Here is a 24,619-nt window from a genome sequence, read left to right on the forward strand (position 1 = left end):
GAGGATTGGAAACAGGCTCTGTGCTGACCGCAGAGAGCCCGACGTGGGGTTCAAATTCACGAACCATGAGATCATGACCTGAGCCAAAGTCAGACGCTCAACCTACTGAACCACCCAGGTGTCCCTACAATTTCTTGATTGTATAGAAGACTGATTAATGTCCTAGAAAGTAATAAAGCACACCTTTGGGGTTCTCTTTTCAATCAAATGTATATCTAGAAGTTTACCTGTACCATCTAATGAATGGCTAAAAAGCAAAATCCGACACAGGTGCATTCTAGAGAATTTAAATAATCCTGGGACCAAACCATGAAATGTTGCCCTGGTATGTATGACAAGATTAAGGACATGGTATACTACCCCCACCTGTCTTTTTTGCAAGTTTAAGGTAATTTTTTCTTGCCACCACACAACGTTCAAGGTTTATTTTTTCCCTCTACTTCTCTAAAAGTCTTAAGACATTTAACACAACCTCCGGCTCTCTTCATTAGAACAGTGACGGTGACCAAAACAGAGCCCAGCTCTTGCAAGAGGGTCTTGTGGCTACCAGTTCATTCCTTCGCTCCTTAATTTCAAGCCATGGCGTCTCAGACTGATAAATGAACACTCAAGCTCACAGCTGTGTGTGTGAGTAGCGGTCCACATGCGGGACCCAGATAGCTTATTTTTAGCCAAGTTTGAATTTGCGACTTCACTTTCCTTTGCGCTTCTCGGTCACAGGGGAGATGTGCTTCCTGGCGTTTGGATGCTGCCTGTTGCCATCCCTCCCTTGCAGTGTGTGACAGGAGACCTTCCTCAAGATTGGCGTCAGTCTTCATTTCCTATTGTGTCATGGAATTAACATGCCAAGAGATGCAAAATGAGGTGGTCACTTAGAATGGTCTCCTCCAGCTTTTTTTGTTGTGGTTGTTGCCTCTGTAGTCGGTTCATTTTCTTGACAAGAAGGGGTTAATGCTGCTGTCAGTCATCATGCGGGACACTTGGCCTCTTCCCTTTTAGAGGGTGCTTATCGTATGGCAACAGTTGGGTGTTTGGGAATTAGTTAATGTGCAAATTCCAACTGACTGTTCCCAGGATTGGAGTTGAGCCTTAAAAGTCCCGACAGGCAACATTGTTGTCACCTCGGGGTGTCTCTGCCCTCTGGAAGGGTACTGTGAAATCCCAGCTAGCTATCCATTTTAATTTATTTTGGTATTTAAAGTCAATATGCTCCATGTAAACTAAGAAGGTAGAGGAAGAAGAGTATGAGAGATGCCATCAGACTGGACATCACTGTGACATTAGTATGTCATCCAAACTTTAAAAATTTTTCTTTAATCTTTATTTTTGAGAGAGAGAGAGAGAGAGAGAGAGAGAGAGAGAGAGAGGCAGAGTGCAAGCAGGGGAAGAACAGAGAGAGGGAGACACAGAATCCGAAGCAGGCTCCAGTCCCCGAGCTGTCAGCACAGAGCCTGTTGCGGGGCTCGAACTCATGAACCGTGAGATCATGACTTGAGCCAAAGTCAGACGCCCAACGCATTGAGCCACCCAGGCGCCCCTGTCATCCAAACTTGGGAACAAACTTGATGCCTGTTATAATCCGCATACACAGAACAATTGAGCAATTTTGAATTCACTGGGGAATAACTTCTTTTTCACTTCTATTTAACCAGGCCTTTTTTTTCCAACTGAGTCAGCCAGGCAGTTCCGTTAACTCGGCCCAAATTGTCAACGTGATCCCAGCTTACCACTCCTTTCTTGATCTCTGTTTTACAGCTAGAATTCCAGAATGGCTAATTAATAAGGTCAGCTTGTGATATAATTATGATAGCTTCAGACTGCACCTCTACCGCGCAGACTAAATGAACTCTTCTGAGGTTGATGCAGTATTTTCCATCATTGTCATGGACAATTAGGAGCCACTTACAATTGGTTACAGTTCATTTCTGCTAATGGTATTGGGATGAGATCCTGTCGACCACGTGACAGCCCACATGAGTTCTCAGAGACGGGGTGTCCAAATGGTAGGTTGGAAGCCAGTCCATTTTTCACGCCAGTTTGGAAAACTACTTTTTGTGGATTCCAGTACTATTTGTACTGATGTTTATGAAAACGTGTCTTTGTGGCAAATTAACTTGCTGGAGACCTAGCTGCCTGACTGAATTGAATTGCAGGGCATTAACTTCACACTAAGTACATAACAATGACAGGAACTGCGTGCTGTTTGAGAAATCTCAGAATCTGTGTTATTTTTCTAAAATGCCATCATTTAGGAGAGTAGCTTTGGAAAGAAAAGTGTGTCAGAAGCAGCTGTGATTATGGAGATCCCAGCGACTGTGTTTTGCAGTCCATTTATGGGCAAAGAGTGCCATTGTTTTTTGAAATCACCTTGTCTGCCACTTCCTCATTCTTATTATAATGAACTTGGGAATGTTTAGTAGATCAGGTGACTTGAAACGGTTGAATGTTTTCCAACCTTCTACTACTCAAGTGGGCGACAATAAAGCTTCCATAGCAACCAGCCTTTTCCTGAAAACATTTTCTCTGGAAGGGGAAAAGAGCAAGTGGAAGCCAGCGCCATGCCTCTATGTTAAATACATTTGATTTGTTTTTGAAGGTAAAAGAGTATTTCAGGCACTGTGGGAAAGGGCTGCTTGCAATGTGTCTGTGCCAGAGTGTCTGTCATTTGGTTTCTGAATCTTCACTAGGAAAAATATGTCCCTGGCAGATGAACCCTAAACATCAAATAAACATGTGTAAGACTTCTTGGTAGAAACTCCTAGAAGAGGGGGTGGGGTGGGGGTGATGTTGGTAAGAATCCTAGTGCAAAACCTGAAGGATGGACTTGAACGTGTTTTAATTGAGTAGCATTTTGGCCATTAATTAATGTGTCCGTTCCAATTTCCCAAAATGGCAAATAATGATGTGTGAAAACAGTATAATTGCATTTTGATATTTTTGGTAGAGTAATAACTGGATCCGATTTGCTTTTGATCTTGGAGGTTATTTATTATTCCTCTCAGTCATTCGTCCTTTTTAATTGTGTTTATGTTCATTTCCTGTTGATACTTTTAATTACACACCGACATCAGCACTGGCCCTGCTATGTTGCCCTGTGATACTTTGTGCAGGGGATTTACAAAACGGAGAGTTTCTTCCTGCTTGTTAGCAAAATACTTGGAGATTCTCCACGGTAAAAGAGGCACACGTGTGCACACACAGGTACACACACACACACACACACACACACGCACACACACGCACACGCACACGCAGGCTTATTCACCAGAGTTTGTGACTTAATTAAAATGAGAATCCTTGCTTTTTTTTCTTTCTTTCTTTTTTTTCTTTTTTGGTAGCAGCAAACTGGTTGTCTGCTGCCTAATTCCAGAAGATGTCACTTGGACTGAAATGTCGAGCACCGGCGCGGGGTTGCTGTCTGTGGCCATGCGTGGCCAGCTCTCTGGCATTGGCTTACTTTCTTCATCCGCTGGCGATGGTTTACCTGTAGCCGGGAGCCAGCCGAGGGCTCTTTTCATCCGTGACCCACAGAGGGCCGGGGCAGCTGGGATTCACCAGAGGCTTGTAAACCCCCACGTCTTCTGCTCACATTTTAACTGTGACAAGGAGTTGTCACTTGGAAACAGCCTCTCAGCTTGGGAAAAGGCCTCCTTGCCTTTCAACTTGAGAAAGGAGGTGGTGGAATTTTTGTTTGGAGACCAGAAAACGAGAGTGACAGAGGCAGACGTGTGATACTTCCCCAGTAGGAGAAGCCAGGCTCCCGCATTCATCATGATGACAGGAGACTTTGAGATGAAATTCTTACAAAGTAGGAGACTAACACTTAGGAGGAAAGGGATGAAGCCCTTTGTGAAACTCCTTTTGTGAAAGAGGATCTATTTATTTTAGCTGATTTTAGAGCAAGACTATTTAAAAAAAAAAAAAAAAATAGAAAAAGCCCCTGTCTTCACAATGCAGCATTTTGCCTTACATATTCTATATCGTCACAGAAATATGCTTGGGCATCTGTGTCAAATTTTTGGGTATTAATAACCCCTTTTATCTCCTCCTGCCTTTGTGCTGACATCAGAACTGATTCTGCAGAGACACGTAGCCTCACATTGACCTGCATTTACTCGAAAGGCATTATGCACCCAGTGCAGAGAAGATGAATTTACCTCTCTCGTGCCAAACAACTAAGACTTAAATAATGCATTTCAGCAAGATAATCTATTAAAACAGCTCTCTTGAGAAGTGTTGTGTTATGAATGGATTCTGCGTTTAAAAATCTCCATTTGTTCCTCCCTCCTACTAATTACTTCTTTCTTTGTCTCACCTCTCATTTGCATTACTTTATCGTAAGAGAGGGAGTCTAGTTCCTTGTTTTCCCCTTTATAAACCCTTACACTTAGGAGTGGTAACTGTAATGTTGACTTAAGCTCGTTTCCGTTTAAGGGAAACTGCTTTGCCAAGGAAAAGATGCTTGCTAATCGCTCCATCTAATTACAAAGAAGAGTAAATCACTAAAAACAAATTAAGTATCTTAAATAAAATGGAAAATGAAAGCAGTTTAACAATCAAGGAGGGAAAATGGCACCTTCTCTCCAGTCTGTTTCCCGCCCTGATTGAAGCCAGCCTAGGTTTGGAGGGCTGGCCAGCCTGGGGCTTTGGCAAAGCTTTCCTCCATGGAACCCCTTTTCAAAGAATATGACCAAAATGATTTAAAAGAAGAAAAAGTCTTAGATCTCAGCAATTCTGTTTTGTAAAAGAGGAAACCACAGTTAACTCTTCCTGTTGGGCTCTGTGGACCTCTTACACTTTTCCTTCTTAGCTCAGGATGATGGAGGTGACTTTCAAATCATAGCAGCCCTGATTTAAATAAACTGGAAACTAATGAGAATTTTATACTTGACCTTAATCTGAAGAGGTCTGAAATAAGCTTATTACTAACCAAATCCTCCTTCTCCTCCTTGAATTTCTTTATACTAGTTCCTTACGCTTTCAAATGCATGCCAATCTGCTAGATGTTAAAGCCAACAACGAAATGAAGTTTTTAATCACTGGTTCAAAAAACGTGGTCTGAGGAATACTATTGTTCCTCACAGAATTCTCCGGACCATGTTTTATCTTGACAATTTCCCTACTTTTCTATCTCCATGCAATTTAGTGATTTATAACATTTCCCATTAGTATCCCAGCAGAAGTTGGGCTGACCTTCTCATTTCTGTGGTCTGTAGGTATTGTAATAAAAATCAAGAGAGCGAAGGCAGAATTATTTCCTTGAACTGTTCATATAAGAAACTAACCTTTAAAAATGCTCATAGCTACATACATACCCATCACGTCATTCCGTTTGCTTTTCAGAGTGCTGTGCCTACTCTTGATCCGTGTGAAGAAAGATCAAAAAGGTTTTAGAGTAAATTTACACATAGGGAAGTTTAGGATAAGAGATGGATGGGAGATAGAAATCTGGCCTGGGAAAATTCAAATGCTCGATAAAATGACCTGCCTGGTTCTATTCCTCAACCTAGAAACACTTGCCTCCCACTATAATAGGGTTCCAGTCTACCCTAAAAATGCAGGGTTCCTGGTAGGAACCAGGAAATTTGAGTGAGTCCAGTGTTCCAATTCAGTGGTTAGGTCTCAGGCCACCTTTACTATTATCTTGGACCTTCAGCCTCAGTTGTGACCAATGCCTTCCTGTACCGAGCGTGACCTGTTCTTCCATTCCTGCTTTGAGGATCCTGTGGGGTACCTGAATTTCTCTGAGGTATTCTAATACTATGTTAACCTGCTAGGGTTACACCCCCAACTGGGGAATCTCCCTCATCGTAGAGAAACTCTGCCATTACAGTCACCTGCAATCAAGGCCTGCCCAGACTGGCCCTAGTTTGAGACCTTCTCTAGGCTCTAGCCTTCTGGAGTATGACCCGTCTTGCCAGCAACCATATGAAATTCAAACATGGCGAGTCATATAAAGCTGGGCGTTGCGTTTCCGTGGTTGTGCTTTAGTTGTTAAAGTCTGACAAGCAGTGAACACTCGTCAGAGATGATGAGGCCTTGCCAGTAAATGACCTGTTGTCCCCAGATACTAACCAGGAAAGCAAATTCAAAATTATTATTCGAAGAAAGAGAGTTGGTGAAGGTTTAGAGTTTTGTCTTTTTGAACAGTGAGCTGTTTTTCTTATACCTACGTGTTGTATTGAGCAGACCGAGCAGGACTGGGATAAAGAAGGTGGTGACAGAAGGTTCTTTGCTGTGGACAGAGACGGGCCGTCAGTAGCCATTGCCTTCTCTTTCTGTGAAGGGTCAGGATCCAGTGTGCCCTTGGCTCTGGTTCAGCCAAGAGCCATAAACACAGGTGCACAAGTCTTTAGCAGATAGAGGGGGATACATCTGATTCTCCCTTCTGCTCTGCACTGTTCGCCCCTGGGGGAGCAGAACCTCATGTCTGCTCAAACCCGAGTGTGCTGGAGAGAGGTGAAGATGCTCGCCTTGGAAAAGAGAAGTTCAGAGGAAGGAGGACATAGGGGGAGGAGAAGAAAACAAAACAAAACAGGTAAGCAGGAGGAGGAAAAAGAAATGGTAGCTCCTGAAGTCATAGTCTGTGCCGGTAGAGACAAGACAGTTATCATGGACTCTCTCTCGTTTTTAAAAAATTTAAGACAAGGAGTCCATGATACATACAAACATGTATAATGAGCGTTACCGTTTTTCTCTGCAACAGTAGTAAAGGCCCCACCTAGTAGTCTCTCCGATCTTTGTCTCTGTAGATGGGCTTCCCAGTCCTTCATCAGTGTGGTTAGTTTGGGGGCTGACAGGAAGCTGGTTGGACCAAGGCCGGATTCTGCCTGCCGGTGATAATACCACATGGGCAGCTGGCCGGGCTCCCCACTCACGCTTCATACATCCCCCCAGTTTTGCGTGGGGTGTCGAAAATTTGGGTGCCGTGCTGGAAGAGAATATGCAAAAACTGTGTTTGCTTTAAAAGGCTGATAACAGAAATACAAATAGGTTTGTACCGTCCAAAGCACAGGGACGCCTTCACGTGGAGATTTGGGCAGAGAATGAGGACTGTGCTCCTGGGGCAACTTGACACCCCTTTCCTACCAGCCAACCCTTGACTCAGGAATGGCAGATAATGCAAGGAAGGACCTATTTGAAAATCCAGGGGATATGTGACACGTGACTTTATGAGGAAACGAATGTACTCTCAGAATACCCTCACCTTTTTAATAGCAGCATGTAGCATGGGCTATTCTGCTCTTCAGTAAAGATGATTAATAGCCCCCATCCATCACCTCGTACAGTACGGTACCTCTGAGTAGCAGAGAGCTTATAAAATAAACTTGGCAATAAGTCACAAAAACATTCGTATTTTTTAATAACATTTTTGAAGGAGAAAAATCTGTTTTTCAATAAATTCTGGCATGGCTTCCTTCCAGATTTTATTTCTCATTTAAGATTATCTTGGGGTCGATTTTTTTTTTTTCCCTCTCCGTTGGTGTTTTACTAGGTTTCTGCCTAAGACAAACACATTTCAGAGGTGGATTAAAAAGATGACTAGGGCCTGCACGTGAAGTTCCAGGTTTCCTTCTGTTTCTGCTTTTGGTTAGTAGTGATGGAATTAACACCAGTGTAATCAGTTAGATGTTACTGAAATTTTATAGTCCCTGTGACTCATGATCAAGTTAGATGATTTCTCAGCATGACACATTCCTATGCTATTACCCCTATTTATTTGACTTTTCTTCATGGAGTATCTTCACTGCTTTGTAAATTACAGTCTTCATTATAAAGTGGTAGATGGCTACTGTCTTTAATGATAGAATTCTGGATTTACTATGTATTACCTAACAGTCTTGGTTATCAGAAACTCCCCGTTTCTAAGTTTTCAAAACACAATTTGTATTTATAACGTGTAATCGCCCAGGACCAACAAGGTAGTACCGTGGAATGTCAGCTGAGGGTGACGTTAATTGTGGAAACACTTCTCTCCCCTTTTCCACTCCTAGAAAGTGAACACATTCTTCACAAGTGACACAGGGCCGCCTTCATGCAGGGCCAGGTTAGAGTTCCTAATAAATGTAGGTGGATTATACTGTCTAGGAAATGGAAAAGGAACTCTTTTAGAAGTCCATGAAATTCATTCTTGTACGTGAAAGAAAAAATGGCCCCCCATCTTCCATTCTTCACCCCCCAACCATGAGCTGAATGTTCAGTCTAAGTCCGTGAATATAACAACACACATGTTCCTGTCCAGAAAGAAGGCCCGTGGCATTTTATATTCCGAGAAACGTTAGAAGTAGAGAAAAAGTTGCTAGCATTCACATATGTTCCAACCCAGTGAACAGATAGCTCAGGAGATACAGGAAAAGCTCCTCTCCTTCTGTGTTTGAAATACTGGGAGGTTTCAGATACCAGCCATCTTGCTTTCCTCCTATGAAATGGAAAATTTGGGGCGCCTGGGTGGCGCAGTCGGTTAAGCGTCCGACTTCAGCCAGGTCACGATCTTGCGGTCCGTGAGTTCGAGCCCCGTGTCGGGCTCTGGGCTGATGGCTCAGAGCCTGGAGCCTGTTTCCGATTCTGTGTCTCCCTCTCTCTCTGCCCCTCCCCCGTTCATGCTCTGTCTCTCTCTGTCCCAAAAATAAATAAACGTTGAAAAAAAAAATTTTTTTGAAATGGAAAATTTAATTCAGTGACACAAAATCTACATGAAAATGTAGATGACACAATGTCAAAACAGCAGGCCGAGAAGTTACTTCTTCCAGTAAGTACCTTGGTTTGCGAGCATAATTCGTTCCAGAAACACGCTTGTGATCCAAAGCACTCGTATTTCAAAGCGAATTTCAAGAACCATTGGCTTGGCTGTGATCATGTGATGCTCAGCATCACGTTACTACTGATACCACTCGTCTAGCAAGTTAAAACTTATTAGAAATGTTTACTCTTCTTGCAGGATACTCGCAGAACAAGTTACTCGCAGTCCAAGATTTTACTGTACTTTGTTTCTGAATCTAGAGAGATTCTGAGAGGGGAAAATCAATGGGACGTGGTAATGGATTGCATCAGGAGGGAGAGATTGGGAGAGAGGCCTAAGTGGTGGCTCAGGGTTTTTTGAGGACTTAGGTGAGTGAGTTTGGTAGTGGAGTGGAGGGCTGGTTGCTGGGAGGGAGCCAAGGTTGGAAGAAAATGATCAGGAGTGCTAGGTGTTACCTGTGTGGAGCGAGCTGTGCTCCTCTGAGACGTCCAAGTGAAGATGTCCTACAGGGAATAGGACACTGTAGGCAGTGTCCTGTAGGCATGGGACGAGCCAGGGTGGAGCTCCAGATTGTGCCTGGTGTATATACAGGCATGATTTCAGTCCTGAGTGCGAATGAGGGTGTTTAACGACTCTTCAACTGGTCAGAGGAAGAAGGGCCTGTATAGGAGACAGAGAAGGAGCTCCCGTAGAAGGGAAATCCCAGGACGGAATATATCCTAGAGCGTAAGGCAGGAGAGCATTGCAAGGTCAGAGAAATTGACAACCTAGACAGTGAAACATGTGGTTTTCTCTGTTAATGCTGGCATAGTCTGAACTTCTTTGTGGAAAATCTGCTGTGCTTCCTAAGCAGCAAGGAATTGCCCCTTCTGACTGGCTGACGGGTATGTTTTCACCTCTCTGACACAACAGAAGAACTTCTAACCTCTACCTCCCCAGCATCGTCTCTCCCTTGCCTGGAATAATTCTGCTTTAACATCATCCTGTGGGGAATATATCTATTTTATTGCTCCACTCTTTCTGTCTTACATGGGGTCATAATGATCTTCCCTTTTGTTGACAATTGGGATAATGACGGGAAAATATCATCATTGCTGACGTATCCAGGTTTAAAGCTGTTTCCTGGGAGAACCCCTCAAACTCCCATAATAAAGTTATAGTCCAGATTTAATAAATGTATTTTTAAAAGTATGTTTTCTTCCATATGGAAGCAGTGGGGCTCTTTATTGAACGAATTATAACAGTGGAGCTCCTGGTAGAGTCACCGTGGTGAAGAGAACCTCTCCTGTCCCTTCTGTTCACCACGCAGAAGTTCCACAGTTTCAAAGTTTGACACTCACCATTAGACCATAACCCAGTGGAATCCATTGCATGAGCAGAAATAAATTCACAAAAATAGCAATTGTTGTTTACTTAAGTTTTTCAGTCCGTGATAAAAATAGACTTTCAGTGGGTTGCCAACTACTTTCCCTAACATGCCAGTTTTAAAATCATCGATTGAGAGAAAAAGGCATTAACATTATTTTGGGGGGTATGAGGTAAGAAAAAAATTAAAATATCTAAGCAATTCTCAGTTCACAAAGCCTACTCTCCCTGTGTAAACAGTTTCTGCCCTGGCCGGATATGGAACAATTATATGTGCTATTGATTCTTTGGGAAATTAAACTCTGTCTTACTGAGGCTTGTTTTATAAAGGTTTCAGAGTTTAAAATACATGGGCTTCTGTTCTGCATAAGAAGCAGACAGTGGCCTGTAACTTTGGTGGGGCTGCGTTGTTTGTCCGTGAAACTCTGGGCCCAGCTGTCCCCCCAGATGCCAAGTTCAGCCATGTCTGTGGCTTTAAACAGCACCCATACTACGGTGACTTCCAAATCTGTATCTCAAGCCCCACTTTTTTTCTTGAATTCCAGTAATTTTCTGTTAGAAACCTTCCTATGTCCCATAGGCTGCAGCCTTCCACGTAAAATGGAACTCCTAACTCTCCCTCTAATTTATTTGACCACAAGAGTCCTAAAAAAGTCACCCATACAGTGCATCAGAATGCTGCTTAACACCTCCTCCCTCCCTTGACCACAGCTGACCGACCTCTCAGTCCTGTGTTTTCTTAATAAATGCATTTTAAATCTCAGTCCCCTTCTCATCACACATGAACAGACCTTCACTCCCTTGCAAAATTGCAGTACTCTCTTCGGCCCACCCTCCCTGCCTCTAAACTGAAGTCACAGATTTTTCTAGAACCCAGGTCCCAGCATGTCCTCCCCTATCTGAATTTCTCCAGCACCTCCCTAGGCCTAGTGACTGAAGTTTCAACTGCTTAGCATTTCCAGAGGCACCTCACAGTGTGGCTCTAACTTGCTCTTTTTGAACTTTTTAGTTAGCCACTTGTATACACTCTTGACCCAGCTACACAAAACTATTTATCGGTTTTTGAAAAAATGTCTGCCTTCTCACAGCAACCCCACAGCGTGCTTTCATCTTTGAGTTTCTATTCATCATTTAAGATTCAACTCAGATGAAGTGTTGCCCTGATGACTTCCTGTACATTCAGGGCTAGATTTTCCCCTTTTATCTGTTTTCATGATAAGTATATAGCTGAATACATTTTTTTGGTACATTTTAATATTTTACAAGAGACCATATAGCCTAGTGCCTTTTTAAAGGTACACAATTTTTTAACCACATAAACCTGAACTTGAAACCCGATTTTACCATGGACTATAACACTCCATTTATTTGACTTCTCTGAACCTCATTCTTCTCATCTGTAAAATGGGGATCACAGCATATACCTTTTGTACAGGGTCATTCTAATTACCTCTATAAACTTGGCAAAGCACTTGGCACATTAAACACTGTACGTGCTACCTATTTATTTGTATGGTCATTCTCTTCAAGATTGCAAGTTCCAATATTGGTCCAATAAATACCCAGTGAATAGATAACCAGTAGGCGAATTCACCTGTGCATGTAGTTTTGTGGTCCCAGAGATCTAAGTTATAGTGTTGTTAGGACCAGAAGGATAGATTACTGGGTATTCTTAAATTAGGTGAGCAATACTGAATAATTTCTGTTTTCGTTCAGCCACGCACAAGAAGTACTTGGACAAAGATATACAGACTCACACCTGAATTTCGCTCTTGGCCTTTCGTCTCCAGCACTGATCTGTCACTGGTGTGGACTGCTCTTTGTATCATGCCACGATTAATAGACCATAAGTTACATCAGCATATACAATTCCATGCATTTGGAGGAAAGGAATTCTTAGAGTCCTATGCTAGTGTTTCTAACTTACTTGCTTGCATTTTGCCGTGTGCTATAAACTATTACAATTTTCTTTCAGATGATCAAGTTCTGCAATCTTGATATAAAAAAAAAAAAACTGGGTTTCATCTTCTAGGAAACATAAAATGTTCTGATGTGGCTTACTTTTTGAACTTAACGTATTTACCCAGGAGTAGTGAAAAATACCCTTGAACTAAGAAAAAAAAAAGTCCTCTACATGGACTAAGAAAAAAAAAATCATTAGACACAAGTTATAGTTCATTTTCTAATAATGCTCTTTGGAGTTGGTGGGTGTGGGAGTCTTCAGGGGAAACCGTGGGACGTTTCCAATGTGTATAGTTGGTGTGTGGCTGGCTCGTGGCACATGGCAGGCATAGGTGACTTGGTGAATAATGTGGGATGTGAGACCCTGCAGCACACTGCATCTTTGAGGTGTATGGTCACCTTCTCTGAAGGTCTCAGGCAGAGAATGAAAACCCTGGTCGACTAAGACACCGTCTCTTCTTTCCGATCCTATGATTGCGTGATTGGCTGAATTGCAGCAGTGATCCAAACGCACACTCAGTTGGGTTATGTGATGGGAAAGAAAGACTCTCCACAACCCAGGTTGATCAAGACGTTGCCACATTTTCACTGGGTGAAAAATAAAAGTCATCCTTCGAGAGTCTACGTGAGTGATGAAGGGTCAGGGCCCCGTAGCTGGACTGTCTGGGTTTGTATCTGGCTTTGCAGGTTTCTAGTTGTGACCTTCAAGCAGTAGGTTTGCTTCTTGAAGTTGCGTGTCCTCATCCGTGAAGTGGAATGATGAAGGCCCTTCAAGGGGGTGTTGAGGAGACCGTGTTGGTAAAACGCGGTGGTGGCTGGAGTGAGCTGCTGCTGGCCTCTGTCAGGATGAGTCAGCCATGACTTCGTTTATCTCCAAAACACTGGAGCGTCTTCAGCCCCTGCCATATTTTGACATCCAGTGTGTTGTTCATCTACCCACTACAGGTCAAGTCTTAGTTTCCTTTTGGGGTGCTGTTTGACACCTCTCTGGTGACGTTCTCTCCTTGCCCCAGCTCACAGGAAGCCTTCCCTTCTTCTCATGCTCCCCGTGTCTCCTGCTCATTCCGCTTCTCACGACTGCCTCCCTGCACACCTCCGCTCTGGAGCCTCGGGTCTGCTGTTCCCCAGATCGCCACCCAGGTTGGAGGCCCTCTCACTTGACTGCAGACCACTCACTGCAATATTACACCCCAGTGACACGCTAGCATCTACTTGTCGAGATTTCTTTATTGCCCTTACGGTTACCTAACTGTAGCGTGTTTTGCACTTAGAAATGGTCTCTGACGGGACACAGATCAGAACAAAGCATATGTAAGTCGTGCCTCTACTGTTTTGATAGAGCATTGCTGCTGGTACCAGGGCTTTCTATTTCAAAGAACTGACGCCAGGTCCTTGTTGATCCCTTACGTGCACCTTATGACGTATGCCTGGTCATTTTAAGAAGATACTAGCCACTTTAAAGACAGTCCAAAGCAAAAAAAGCGTGTTTCAATTTGGTCATCTTGACACGTGTGATACTAATCTTAAAACACAAGCAATGCTTTCATTTCCACGCAACTTTCGTAATAGGGGCAAGGTTCCAGCACCCTCAGGGCATTTGAAGGCAATGTGTTAAGCAAGAATGAGAAAATAAAAACAATTTAAACAGTGACTGGTGTGTGGAGCAAAACAGTCATTGTTGGTGTTTCTGTCCTCTTGATGCACGGAGCTAATACCTGACTAGGAAACAGGATCTGTAGTTAAATTTACTGTAAAGGGGGTGCCAGCCCCCTCGGGGATGGGAATAGCCAGAGCGCAGGCGTCTTCTCCGTCTAGACTTGCTCTCGTGTCCCTTCCAAAAGGTCATTAGGGAACCCCATCTGCTCGAATACCTTCTAAACGCAGGAGAACTAGACCTCTTTGCTTTCCTTGCCCCATTTCCTCCACTAATTCTGGTGCATTCCAGAGGGAGTAAAGCCCTTCCAGATGTCCCACTTGAAATGGGCTTATGCTTGTTGGAAGCTAAGACTTCTGTCGTTTCCATTAGTGACCGCTCCGCTCTAACGCCCAGCTTCCTCTGTGGCTCCAGGCTGCAGAGTCGCCTGTCACGTCTGGCAGTGAGTAACTGGGAGCCACAGCATCACTGGCCCAGACATCTTGGGGCCCAGGGGAGTGCGGGCCCCCCGAGGCCCTCTGGGCGGGTGCGCTCCGGTCATAGGAAGGCAGCTTTAGCAGGCGTGCGGCCCACTGTCCTGGATTTCTCCAGTGCTCCGTAGACCGGGAAACTGTTCTTCACGCAAAATGTCAATATTGGCAGCTAATTCAGTGATGTCACCTAAGCTGGATGTGACCCCTGGTCCACCGGCCTGTGACCTTTATTCGTGGAAACAGACCTTTCCCTTCACCCCGGTTTCACACTGACTGCAAGTATCCCAGGTCGTCATGCGACTCGCACAGTGAGTCCTGTGGATTTGGGAGCTTAGGTAGCTAGGCTGCAGAGGACTGTGGGAATCCCAACCCACCTGCTCTTAGTTTGAATCTACACCTACCACAGTCACGAGTACTTGGCAAATACGTATCAGTATTTGATTGGGGCTCAGTCAGCTCAGTGCCTGACTTCGGCTCAGGTCATGATATCACAGTTCACGAGTTCAAGCCCTGCTTTGGGCTCTATGCTGACAGCACAGAGCCTGCTTGGGATTCTCTCTCCTTTTCTGCCCCTCCCCTTCTCTCTCTCTCAAAAATAAATAAACTTAAAAAAAAAATCGATTGATACTTACTCATCAAATGCCATGCTGTGTTTTGACCAAACGCATATTTCTAGAAGTTACGATACCTCACTTCTTTGATGAATCCTCTTTTCAAGTTCTTCAGGCCAGCGTTTTAGCATCTTAACCCCTTGGTTCTGTCCACACTCCAGGTTTCAAGAGAAGCAAGCAAGCCACCCTCCAGTTTCCCACCTTCCCCTGCCCCGTTCAGGTGTCCAGAGGTTGTTGATAGAGTCATTGTCCTGAATTCTCGGCACATCACCCTCATCAGGCTGTGCCTTTCTCTCCCTCCTCAGCCCCCATCCCCATTCCCATGCCCTTCAGAGGTCACTGCTATCATATAGTTAATGTTGCGTTAGGTGCATATGTGTCCTTGGAAAATACATCCTTGTGTGAATGAATTTTAGAGTCTATATAAATGATATTCTAGATTCTTGTTCTTTTTTTTTTTGGTCAGCACTGCTTTTAGAGCTTAGACCTGCTTATGTCGCTGGGTGTGCCTCTTACTCCTTCCTGGTGGCTACTGCATGGCACACTGTTGCAGAAACCCTCCACATTTCATTCGCTTCAGTAGTTGTGTCCTCTTGGCCGCCTCCAATTCCTGAGTCTCGCGGAACAGCACCGGGATGCGCGACCACGTTTTCTTCTGGTTTTGTGGGAAAGCCTGTGTGGGTTGCACTCTCAGGATCGTGGGGCAAAAGCACACTTGGTCTCACCGAGTGCAGAGGACTGCTCTCCAGAATGTCAGAGCCAGCCCGTCCTCCCACAGCTGTGAAGGAGCCTGGCTGCTTCCCCACACTGCCATGTGGCTCTCTCTGTCCAGTTCAAATCTGCTGCTGGCTGCATCCTGGTCATTTAAATTTGCATTTCTCTGATGAGTGAGCTCGAACTTCTCTTTATATGATTCTTTGCCATTTGGGCTTTTCCTTCTCTGAACTGCCTGTTCCACATCTTATGTAAATTTTTCCATTGGTTTTTTTCTTCCTTGGGGACCTCCCGTATAGTCTAGATATCAATCCTTTGTCCGTTTTTAGAGATGGCCCGTATCTTCTGTCGATTTTGGCTGGCATGTTTTGTTGAAGGCAGATGCATCGATATATTCCTTTGTGACTTAGAAAAAAGTCATGCTTAAGATCCTTTTTCATCCCCAGTTATCAAGAATACTTTCCGGTAGCTATTTCTGGTGGGTTCATGGTTGTGCTTCACATCTAGACCTTTATGGCATTTGGAGGGGGTTGGGCGGGGGGGGGGTGCTTTGGGGGGATTTGCTTTTATGGTGGTGAGGTATCGATCCAACATTTTCTCTCTGTAGAAAGCTAGTCTTTACAACACCATCTCCTAAATAACCCATCTATTTTCCACTAATTCCTGTTGCCCAGTCATAAAACAAGTTGCCACATACACATGGATCTCCGGTAGGACCCTGATTCTGTTTCTAGAACAGCAGACACACTTGGGCCTCTGAGGGTCCAGGACTCCTGGACCCTCACAAACCCCATGCATGGACTCGAGGAGTTCCCGTCCAGAGTTATTAAAGCTGTGAAGGCACCTTTAAAGCTGCTTCATGCTGTCGTCTTTATATGAAGAGTCTGAAACTTAGAGTCACATGCGGGCATGTGGCAGGTGCAGGGCTGTGACTCAGGTATGCCTCAGAGTAACACATGTTCCCTGAAGTACCCCAGGCTGCCTCCCTCTTTGGGACCAAAGAAGGTTGGTTTTCAGCCCCAATTTCTACTTCGTCCTGACACTTTGATCAGTTCCTAATGATTTTGTTTAGTGATCAGCTTTTTTTTTGCTCTTTATGCCTATTATTTTTCATAACTACTGGGTGGCGACGTGCTGTAATTTTCTACTCTGTCCTTTTTTTCTCCCTCCCTCCCTTCCTAGCAAAGGTGAGTTATTGATACAAGTCTAGGAAGCACATGGGAGTCCAGACAGGCTGGAAAGAAAAGATGACAGGATTGTCATCTGGATGCTTTGTATTTTAATATATGGCTCAGAAGAATTAATCTGTTATTCCTTCCCTGATGCACTGTCTTTGGAGACATTGCAAAGATCTGTTTCTCCATGTGAGAGCGAGCGAGAAAGAGACTGTCTCTGTCTCACTGAGTGGAACAGGAAAAAATGTTGTGGAACAGAATGATGTTTTAAACCACTCTCCCTCTTGCATTTTGCCCCATCTTTTGCCCAAGGCTGGGCTCCTGCATCATTGCATTGCTCGGTCTAGACACTGGGAGGTTTGTAAATACGCTGATTCATGAAGTAGAAGTAGAAGCAGAAGAACTTGCATCGGAGGTAGCCTCCTGAGGGAGAGCATCAGAGACGAGAGCGAAGGCGGGCGGCCTGGTCACTTCTGTCTGCTGTTTGCTGAGCGGGAAGGCAGGAAAGCAGCCAGGGTGATCTTGAAGAGGTTGCCTCATCAGCGCAGCAACAAAGGGCCACTTCTTCCAGAATAGTGGAGTACAGTGTGCCAAAAGGAAGAGTCTCCTCCAGCGTGCAAGCCTGACTTTAAGCACTCTGTCATGTAACGCCTAAGGGTTTGGCCACCGTGGCCGTGACGAAGGAGGCACAAGGCATAAGGCCCCACAGCACATGTTTTACCGCATCCACGGGTTCAACACTGCACAGCTCCATGGATGTGTAGCGAGCCGTGTCGGGAGACGGGGCTGGCAGATCAAAAGGTACCCACGCTATGGAACATGTGTTTAGGACGGGCTCTTCAGTTGCTACTCTCTTGTCTGCCCCTGCAGTGGGAGCTGACTCTGCAAGGGATTTGAAATCCTTTGGTGAAATACTAATTTGTAGCATTAGTGGACGTTTTTCCACTCTGGGGCTCCTAATGTTAATCTCCATCTTGCCGTCGGGTGTGTTATCTCTTGAGTTTCTCTGTTAACCAAGCAGAAACTATTGAACCACTTACCTATCTGCTGGGTAGGTCCTCTAGTGATCTCTAGAAAGAAAACAGCCACAGAGATTAGATGCAGTGTCTTGATGCTTTTGTAAATGATGAACGTTTGTCAGCATACTTAAGACTGATTCATAAGAAGAATAAGCTTAGTTTTTCTATGATCCACATTCAGTGCAATCTCCCTTATAAACTAAGAAATGTTTCTCTTCCCAGCAAAGCCTAACAGAGTTGTAGAGGAAGGCTATTTTCAATTATAAAGAAGATTTCTTTTTCTTTTTCTTTAAATGGGAAACTGTTCTTGGTTTCTGGATTGAAGACCGTCGTAAGTGCTTGTCTGTTGGATGTGAACGCATTCTCTCTTTCACTAAGCAACTTGCCCTTATGTCATAGAGGTTATAGATGAAAACTGATTGAAACCGTATAAATGAATCTTCCTCTGCTGTGTCTGTAGTACAGGCAAAATGCCCTGAGTTTGTGGTGGATACGTTGAAACTCAGTGTATTTCCACAAGCAATTTGAGAACAAATCAATAATTCAAACAGTAATACATTTTAGAAAAAGTCTTCTCATATAAAGCAGAAGCTGCATCTTATGAATTTGGTTGACTTATAATAATCAAATGTTTTGGGTAGGAGAGACCAGTTCTCTGACAATAGTTCTTGCAACGTGTGTGATAGACCTGGTTTTTGTAAAGCAAACACACTAAGTATTTGGGGGATACCCCAGGGTAGCTTTTTTCTTTAGACCTACTTATTTCTTATGTGCATTTTTGGCTTTCAAGGGGACTTTTCATATTTATACCTTCAAATATACGTGGAATACAACAGCAGAATTTTGGAAATGTCCTGTGTCAATACAGGTTCTAAGCTGATGCTCTGCTCCATACTGTATTTTTATTGGACGTTAATGTCTTGTCTTTTTTTTTTTAATGTTTTTTTTACTTTTGAGAGCGAGAGAGAGACAGAAAGAACATGGCTGAGCTGTCAGCACAGAGCCCATCGTGGGGCTCGAACCCACGAACCACAAGAGCATGACTTGAGCCAAAGTCAGATGCTTAACCAACTGAGCCACCCAGGCTCACACAGGAAATGAAAAGCATTTGCCAGAGATCAGTAACTAGGGATACAAATAAAATTTGAGGTTATGGATTATTCTGTTTTAGAGAATAAGAAGCTATAGAAGTTGAAGAAAGATGAGGCCAGATTTAATGAAGTGTGTGTGTGTGTGTGTGTATCTCTAACTCTGATTTTGTGTACACACACACACACACACACACACACACACACACACACACACACTTACTTACCTGGAGGAACTAGAGCTGTTGGTTAAGCTACTACTGGTTCCTCAATTTTCCAACTGGTAATCGAAGTGTAAGATTCAAAACGGACTATACTTCTGGCTTTTTGTTATTGTTGCTTTCTATATTTTTAATAGCAAAGGAAGAAGTACATGTGGTGAATAGCCAGAGAAATGCCTTTATGTTTATTTAAGGAGAAGGAATTCAAGTGGCAATAAAGTCGACAACAAGACTTACTCAGGGGAAAGCACTAGTAGTAATCAGCTCTAACACAGGCATCTGTAAGGCAAGAAAGGTTCGGTCAACAAAAATGACTTACAGACAAAGATACGGCAAGTGAAATGAAATGATGATGGAGGGTAGTTTTGAAACTGAGACTTAATAAGTAAGAGCATTGCGTTTTCACACATGGAGCCCATAGCTGAAGGCTGTGCCCCGACTTCAAAAACACCTTATTGTCTTACTACTAGTATTTGGAAAGCCAGTGAACAGGGAAATGCAATTTTCAATTGCTCAGTGAATCAATATCTTCTTATTTTAAAATATAGATGGCTTTACCTTGCATTCTAACCTAGAGACCTTGGTGATTCTTCTCAAGGTAACACGAGCAGTTTGTTTCTTGGGAAATGTTTCCAAAAGGAAAATTCAAGATTATTTTCCACTCACTGTTAAAATGGCCCTTTTAGGTGTTTTTAAAATTCATTGAGAATACCATCATCAGCATCATCATTGCCGTTAATACAGTTATCATCACTACTAGATGGTGTGTGGGGAATTGGGGGGCACTGAATATTAGAGGATTCACTCTCCTGTACGCTATCACTAATTGGCTGGTAAGGGAATATAGAGATGTATCCGAAGGTGGAAGAAGGGGATGATAACATTCGATGGACTTTTCTCCTTAATTAAAATTATGCTAAAGACAGAGTGGTGGGGATAGCCATGGCAGGAGAGGGGTCTTCATATGTGCACCTGTACCCACGCACAGCATACTAAAGTAGGGAGACCATGCTTACATGTCATAAATGTCCTGTAGCAGAAGGAAGTGTTGTGTTAATCAGACTTGGGAAGGGCCTCTGCTGTCCTGGTAAGGCTGGATCTTGAGAATCCTTACAAAACATGGAAGGCTGTCTTCACCTAGGTCCCCATGTGCAGAATTGTCCCAGTTGGGGTCCTGCCTTGTCCCCCCACCTCCCTGTAGCCAGCCCAGGACCACAAACGAACTCATGGTTCTGGATTTGTCAGATGTCATTTTCAGAACCATCACATGTTGATTTCCTCTTCCTTTTGGTGATTTTAATAGACTTGAGGGAGTTCCTGCTGTCAGAAACGTGCTGGCTTCTGGTTTCATGTGTAACATCTTACGTCTGGCTTCCTCTAGACTAAAAATATAAGTGGAAGGAATTATAGATGGTTCAATTAAAGTAGTAATTGGGCAAAAACAGCTCATAACAAATCCAATTCTGGGAAATGCTTCTATGCTTTGATTATTATGTTCCTCCCTATTTCTCCTGCTTAATTTTTTTTAACGTGATAGAATAGCTCAATTAAAGATGCTCCGTGTCTCATTTGTCTTTCTAGTTCTGGTGCCTAGCAAAGGGCCTGGTGCATAGAACATACTGAGAGTAAAAAATGAGATATGAGAGGTGAGAGGGAATAATGATGAAAAAGTCCTCTAAAAAGGTTTTGAATGCAAAAATAATAACTTCTTAATATCCACAGCATTAGAGACCAATTATATTTATGTAAAATACCAGGACAAAATGGATGTGAAGGAATGTTAGTGAGAAAAAACTGACAGTATCAGTAAATATATAGTATGTTGAGGAGAACTTGACCGTTACAGATGTTACATCAAATCTTTTGATAACACCAAATTTGGATTTGACATAAGTCACTTGCAGCTATTTAAAAGTAGCTAACATGGCCACTTAGCTCTACTCTCTGTCGTAATCAGAGGAGTAGGTGAGGTTAAGACACGTGGGTGGGATTTCCGTGCAGTTGAACACTGCTCTTTGCGTGAGCTTGAGTAAGTGGATGGTGGGGTGGGTTTTGAGAGAAAAAGTTTATTAAGCCATTGTCTAGTTGTCATGGGTTGGCAAAGGCCCTTTAATTCTTTTGACCTGAGAAACTTAAATGTATTCCTATCATCTTGGACCTCACAAAAATGTTTATACTCTGGCAAGACTGATTCCTTGTCGAATCACCCACGGCAGAAAATGCAGTAATCCTAGAAGCATGTATTTATAAGCTCCGATCGGCCAAAACATACAACCAACACATCAAAATTACATTTTTTTTTTTAAGGTCATCAGTTCAGTGGGTAAATAAGTTGATGTAATTCTGTCCATTTTGTATCACCAGTGAGTTCCCAGCATGTAGTGTAGGGTGTCTGGCACGTATTGAGGGCTTAATAAACGTTTTTGAATGGGTGAATCCAAAATGCACACCTAGAGAATAAAGGTAATTCCACATAAATGTGTGGAGATCTGCATATTCCAAATTGTCCAATATGCAGATTAGCCACTTGAGTATCTGGAGGGCATTGAGGTGGAGCACTGAGATGTGTATACACACGAATTCATGATCTGTCAGCTTCATTTTGATTGGTAACATTAATTCAGATAGGCTTCTAAGCCACATAAGAACAGACTTTTAATGGTGAAAAGGATGTGTGTCTTTTTCAGCTTCTTAGATCCAGCCCAGAAGCTTTATAGAACCTGATAGTACACGCAGGCGTTTAACAAATTTTTGTTGGGTTGTTGCAAAGGGGAAGGGGAGAACGTATTGGGTCATTAAGAATCCTTGCCCTTTCTCGTCTGGGAAAGAAAGGGCTTGCTTGTAGTAGGAGGGAGTTGCATTCGTGAGTCATAGGGATCCATTATCCCTATCTGCTGAAGGGCTGTCAGATACGAAGTAAATTTAGAGACCTACTTGTCTCTTTGGCTATTTATCACTGTTGATTGGCTCCGGTGGCAGGCAGCAGTATTTTTAGAGAAGCAAATGATACGGAATTTCTTCATGTACAGAACATTAGCTGATCCCATTACTCAAAGCTACTCAAAAAGTCACAGCTGACACTTGACTGAGCGGCAGAGGAAAAACAATAGCCCTAAGAAACAAAATACTGAAATGGGTGATGAAAATATACGTAGATTCCAGTTACTCATCACCATTGTTAATCCAGTTTGGTGCTGCTAGTTGTCAGTGGTATGAAAAATAGAATTTTCATAGGAATCGATTTTGTGAATGTCTCTTCATTCTATCGTAGAGTGAAAAATTGGTTGATTTTTCACATCGTATACCCCTCTCCTTTGAAACCCGTCTGACATTTATGCTTTGACAACTGCTACGTGAAGACAAAGCATGAAGGACCCCTTTCCCTGTAGCAGTCAGCATGGTGCTAGGTTATTCTGGTTTTTGAATGATAAATGCAGGAAAATAGGGAATGATTTTTTAAATAGCCGTAATCCTGTGGGCTGGTATTAGTAATTTCTAAGGTAAAATCCTTTCGATACTATAAATTAATGCATTCGAATTGCTTCTCTGCGAGAACTCTAGACTACAGAAAGTTACAGATAATCCTTCAGAAGATCAAAAGACCAAGCCATATGCACTTTTAACTAGCAGTAAATGGCCAGGTCTCATCCAAATAGATCATTCTCAGCACTCTATCTTTGACATAGTTTTTGAGACTGATTTTTAAGATGCAGAGATTTCTCTGATGAATCTGATAGGCTTGTTCCATGTGAAGTCTTTTATTCCCCGATATGCTGTACACGTGAGGTCTCAGGGGCTTAACCAAACTGGCAGGGCTGCATGCCTCAAGCCATGAGATACTAGTGTTACAGGGAGCCGTATGACCACTTGGACTGAACAGGCTTCTTTCTGGGATCAACCTATGTAACTATTTGGTAAAATTAGTCCTTGGTTTACCACGCTATTGAGAGAAGAGTGATCCTCATGAGCCTAAGGAAATGGGTTGGATGTCAAGTAGTGAGAACAAACTGATGGTTACCAGAGGGGAGATGGGGGATGGGTTAAATGAGTGGTGGGGGGGGGGGGGTGGCGCCTGGGTGGCTTGGTTGGTTAAGCGTCTGACTTCGGCTCAGGTCATGATCTCACGGCTGGTGAGTTTGAGCCCCTCTTCAGGCTCTGTGCTGACAGCTCAGAGACTGGAGCCTGCTTCGGATTCTGTGTCTTCCCCTCACTCTGCACCTCCCCTGCTCATGCTTTGTGTCCTCTCTGTCTCACAGTAATAAATAAATGTTAAAAAAAATTTTTTTTAATAAGTGGTGGAGATGAAGGAGTGCGCTTATTGTGGGGCGCCTGGGTGGCTCACTAGGTTAAGCATCTGACTTCAGCTCAGGTTATGATCTCATGGTTCGTGAGTTTGAGCCCCGCATTGAACTTTGCACTGACAGTGCAAAGCCTGCTTGGGATTCTCTCTCTCTGTCTGTCTGTCTCTCTCTCTCTCTCTCTCTGTTCCTACCCCACTTGTGTGCGCACCTCTCTCTCTCAAAAGTAAATAAACTTTATTTAAAAAAAAAAAAGTGCACTTGTGATGAGCACCTGGTGGTATTTGGAAGTGTTGAATCACTATGTTGTATACCTGAAACTAACTGTATTTTTAAAAATTTTTTAATGTTTATTTTTGAGAGAGAGAAACTGAGCATGAGTGGGGAAGGGGCAAACAGAGAGGGAGACACAGATCCGAAGCAGGCTCCAGGCTCTGAGCTGTCAGTACAGAGCCCAACGCACATGACCTGAGCCAAAGTCAGACATTTAACCAGGTGAGGCACCCAGGCACCCCTATTACACTGGATATTAACTGGAATTAAAAAAAAAAACTGTAAAAAAACAAAACAAAAAGTGTTGTTAAAAAATTGAGTTCTACCTATAAAAAAAACTTTTTTAAATAAAGTCTATGAGGAAAGAAGCCCTCTGTTCCTGGAGATTCTGTTATTGCTCTCATTTTAAATATAAGGAAATACACATACTTCATGGTGAAAAACTGAAATATTTCCTGTAAGATCAGGAAGAAGGCAAAGATGTTGATACTCACCACTTTTATTCAACATAATATTGGAGGTCCTAGCTGCAGCAATCAGACAAGAAAAGAAATAAAAGGCATCCAAAGTGGTAAGGAAGAAGTGAAATTGTCACTGTTTATGGATGACATGATGCTGTGAATGGAAAACCCTAAAGATTCCACCAAAAACGATTAGAACTAGTCATGAATTCAGTAAACTTACAGGTTACAAAATTGTGTTTCTGTACACTAAAAATGAAGTAGTCAGAAGAGAAATTAAGAAAACAATCCCACCATTTACACCATAAAGAGTAGATACCTAGGAATATATTTAACCAAGGCGGGGAAAGACGTGTATTCTGAAAACTGTGAGACACTGATGAAAGAGATTGAAGACGACACAAACAAATGGAAAGATACACCATGCTCATGGATTGGAAGAATTAATATTATTAAAATGTCTGTACTACCCAAAGCAATCTACACGTTCAGTGCAATCACTATCAAAATACCAATAGTATTTTTCAAAGAGCTAGAGCAACGAATCTTAAAATTTGTATGGAAC

The 24,619-nt window shown here is 43.1% G+C and overlaps 1 protein-coding gene and 1 long non-coding RNA gene across 4 annotated transcripts in view; one reads left to right on the forward strand and one right to left on the reverse strand.

Annotated features, from left to right (window-relative positions):
- The window catches only part of CELF2 (CUGBP Elav-like family member 2), a 405,408-nt gene that overhangs the window by 168,942 nt on the left and 211,847 nt on the right, over positions 1–24,619 (forward strand). The gene's annotated exons all lie outside the window — the stretch shown is intronic.
- LOC115519178 lies at positions 15,687–23,090 on the reverse strand. Its single transcript, XR_004343833.1, has 2 exons — positions 19,029–23,090; positions 15,687–17,764 (listed from the first exon to the last, which is right to left on the reverse strand). It is a non-coding gene; the product is annotated as an uncharacterized LOC115519178 (long non-coding RNA).

This window comes from Lynx canadensis, chromosome B4, assembly GCF_007474595.2.
Source record: "Lynx canadensis isolate LIC74 chromosome B4, mLynCan4.pri.v2, whole genome shotgun sequence".
Classification (NCBI taxonomy): domain Eukaryota; kingdom Metazoa; phylum Chordata; class Mammalia; order Carnivora; family Felidae; genus Lynx; species Lynx canadensis.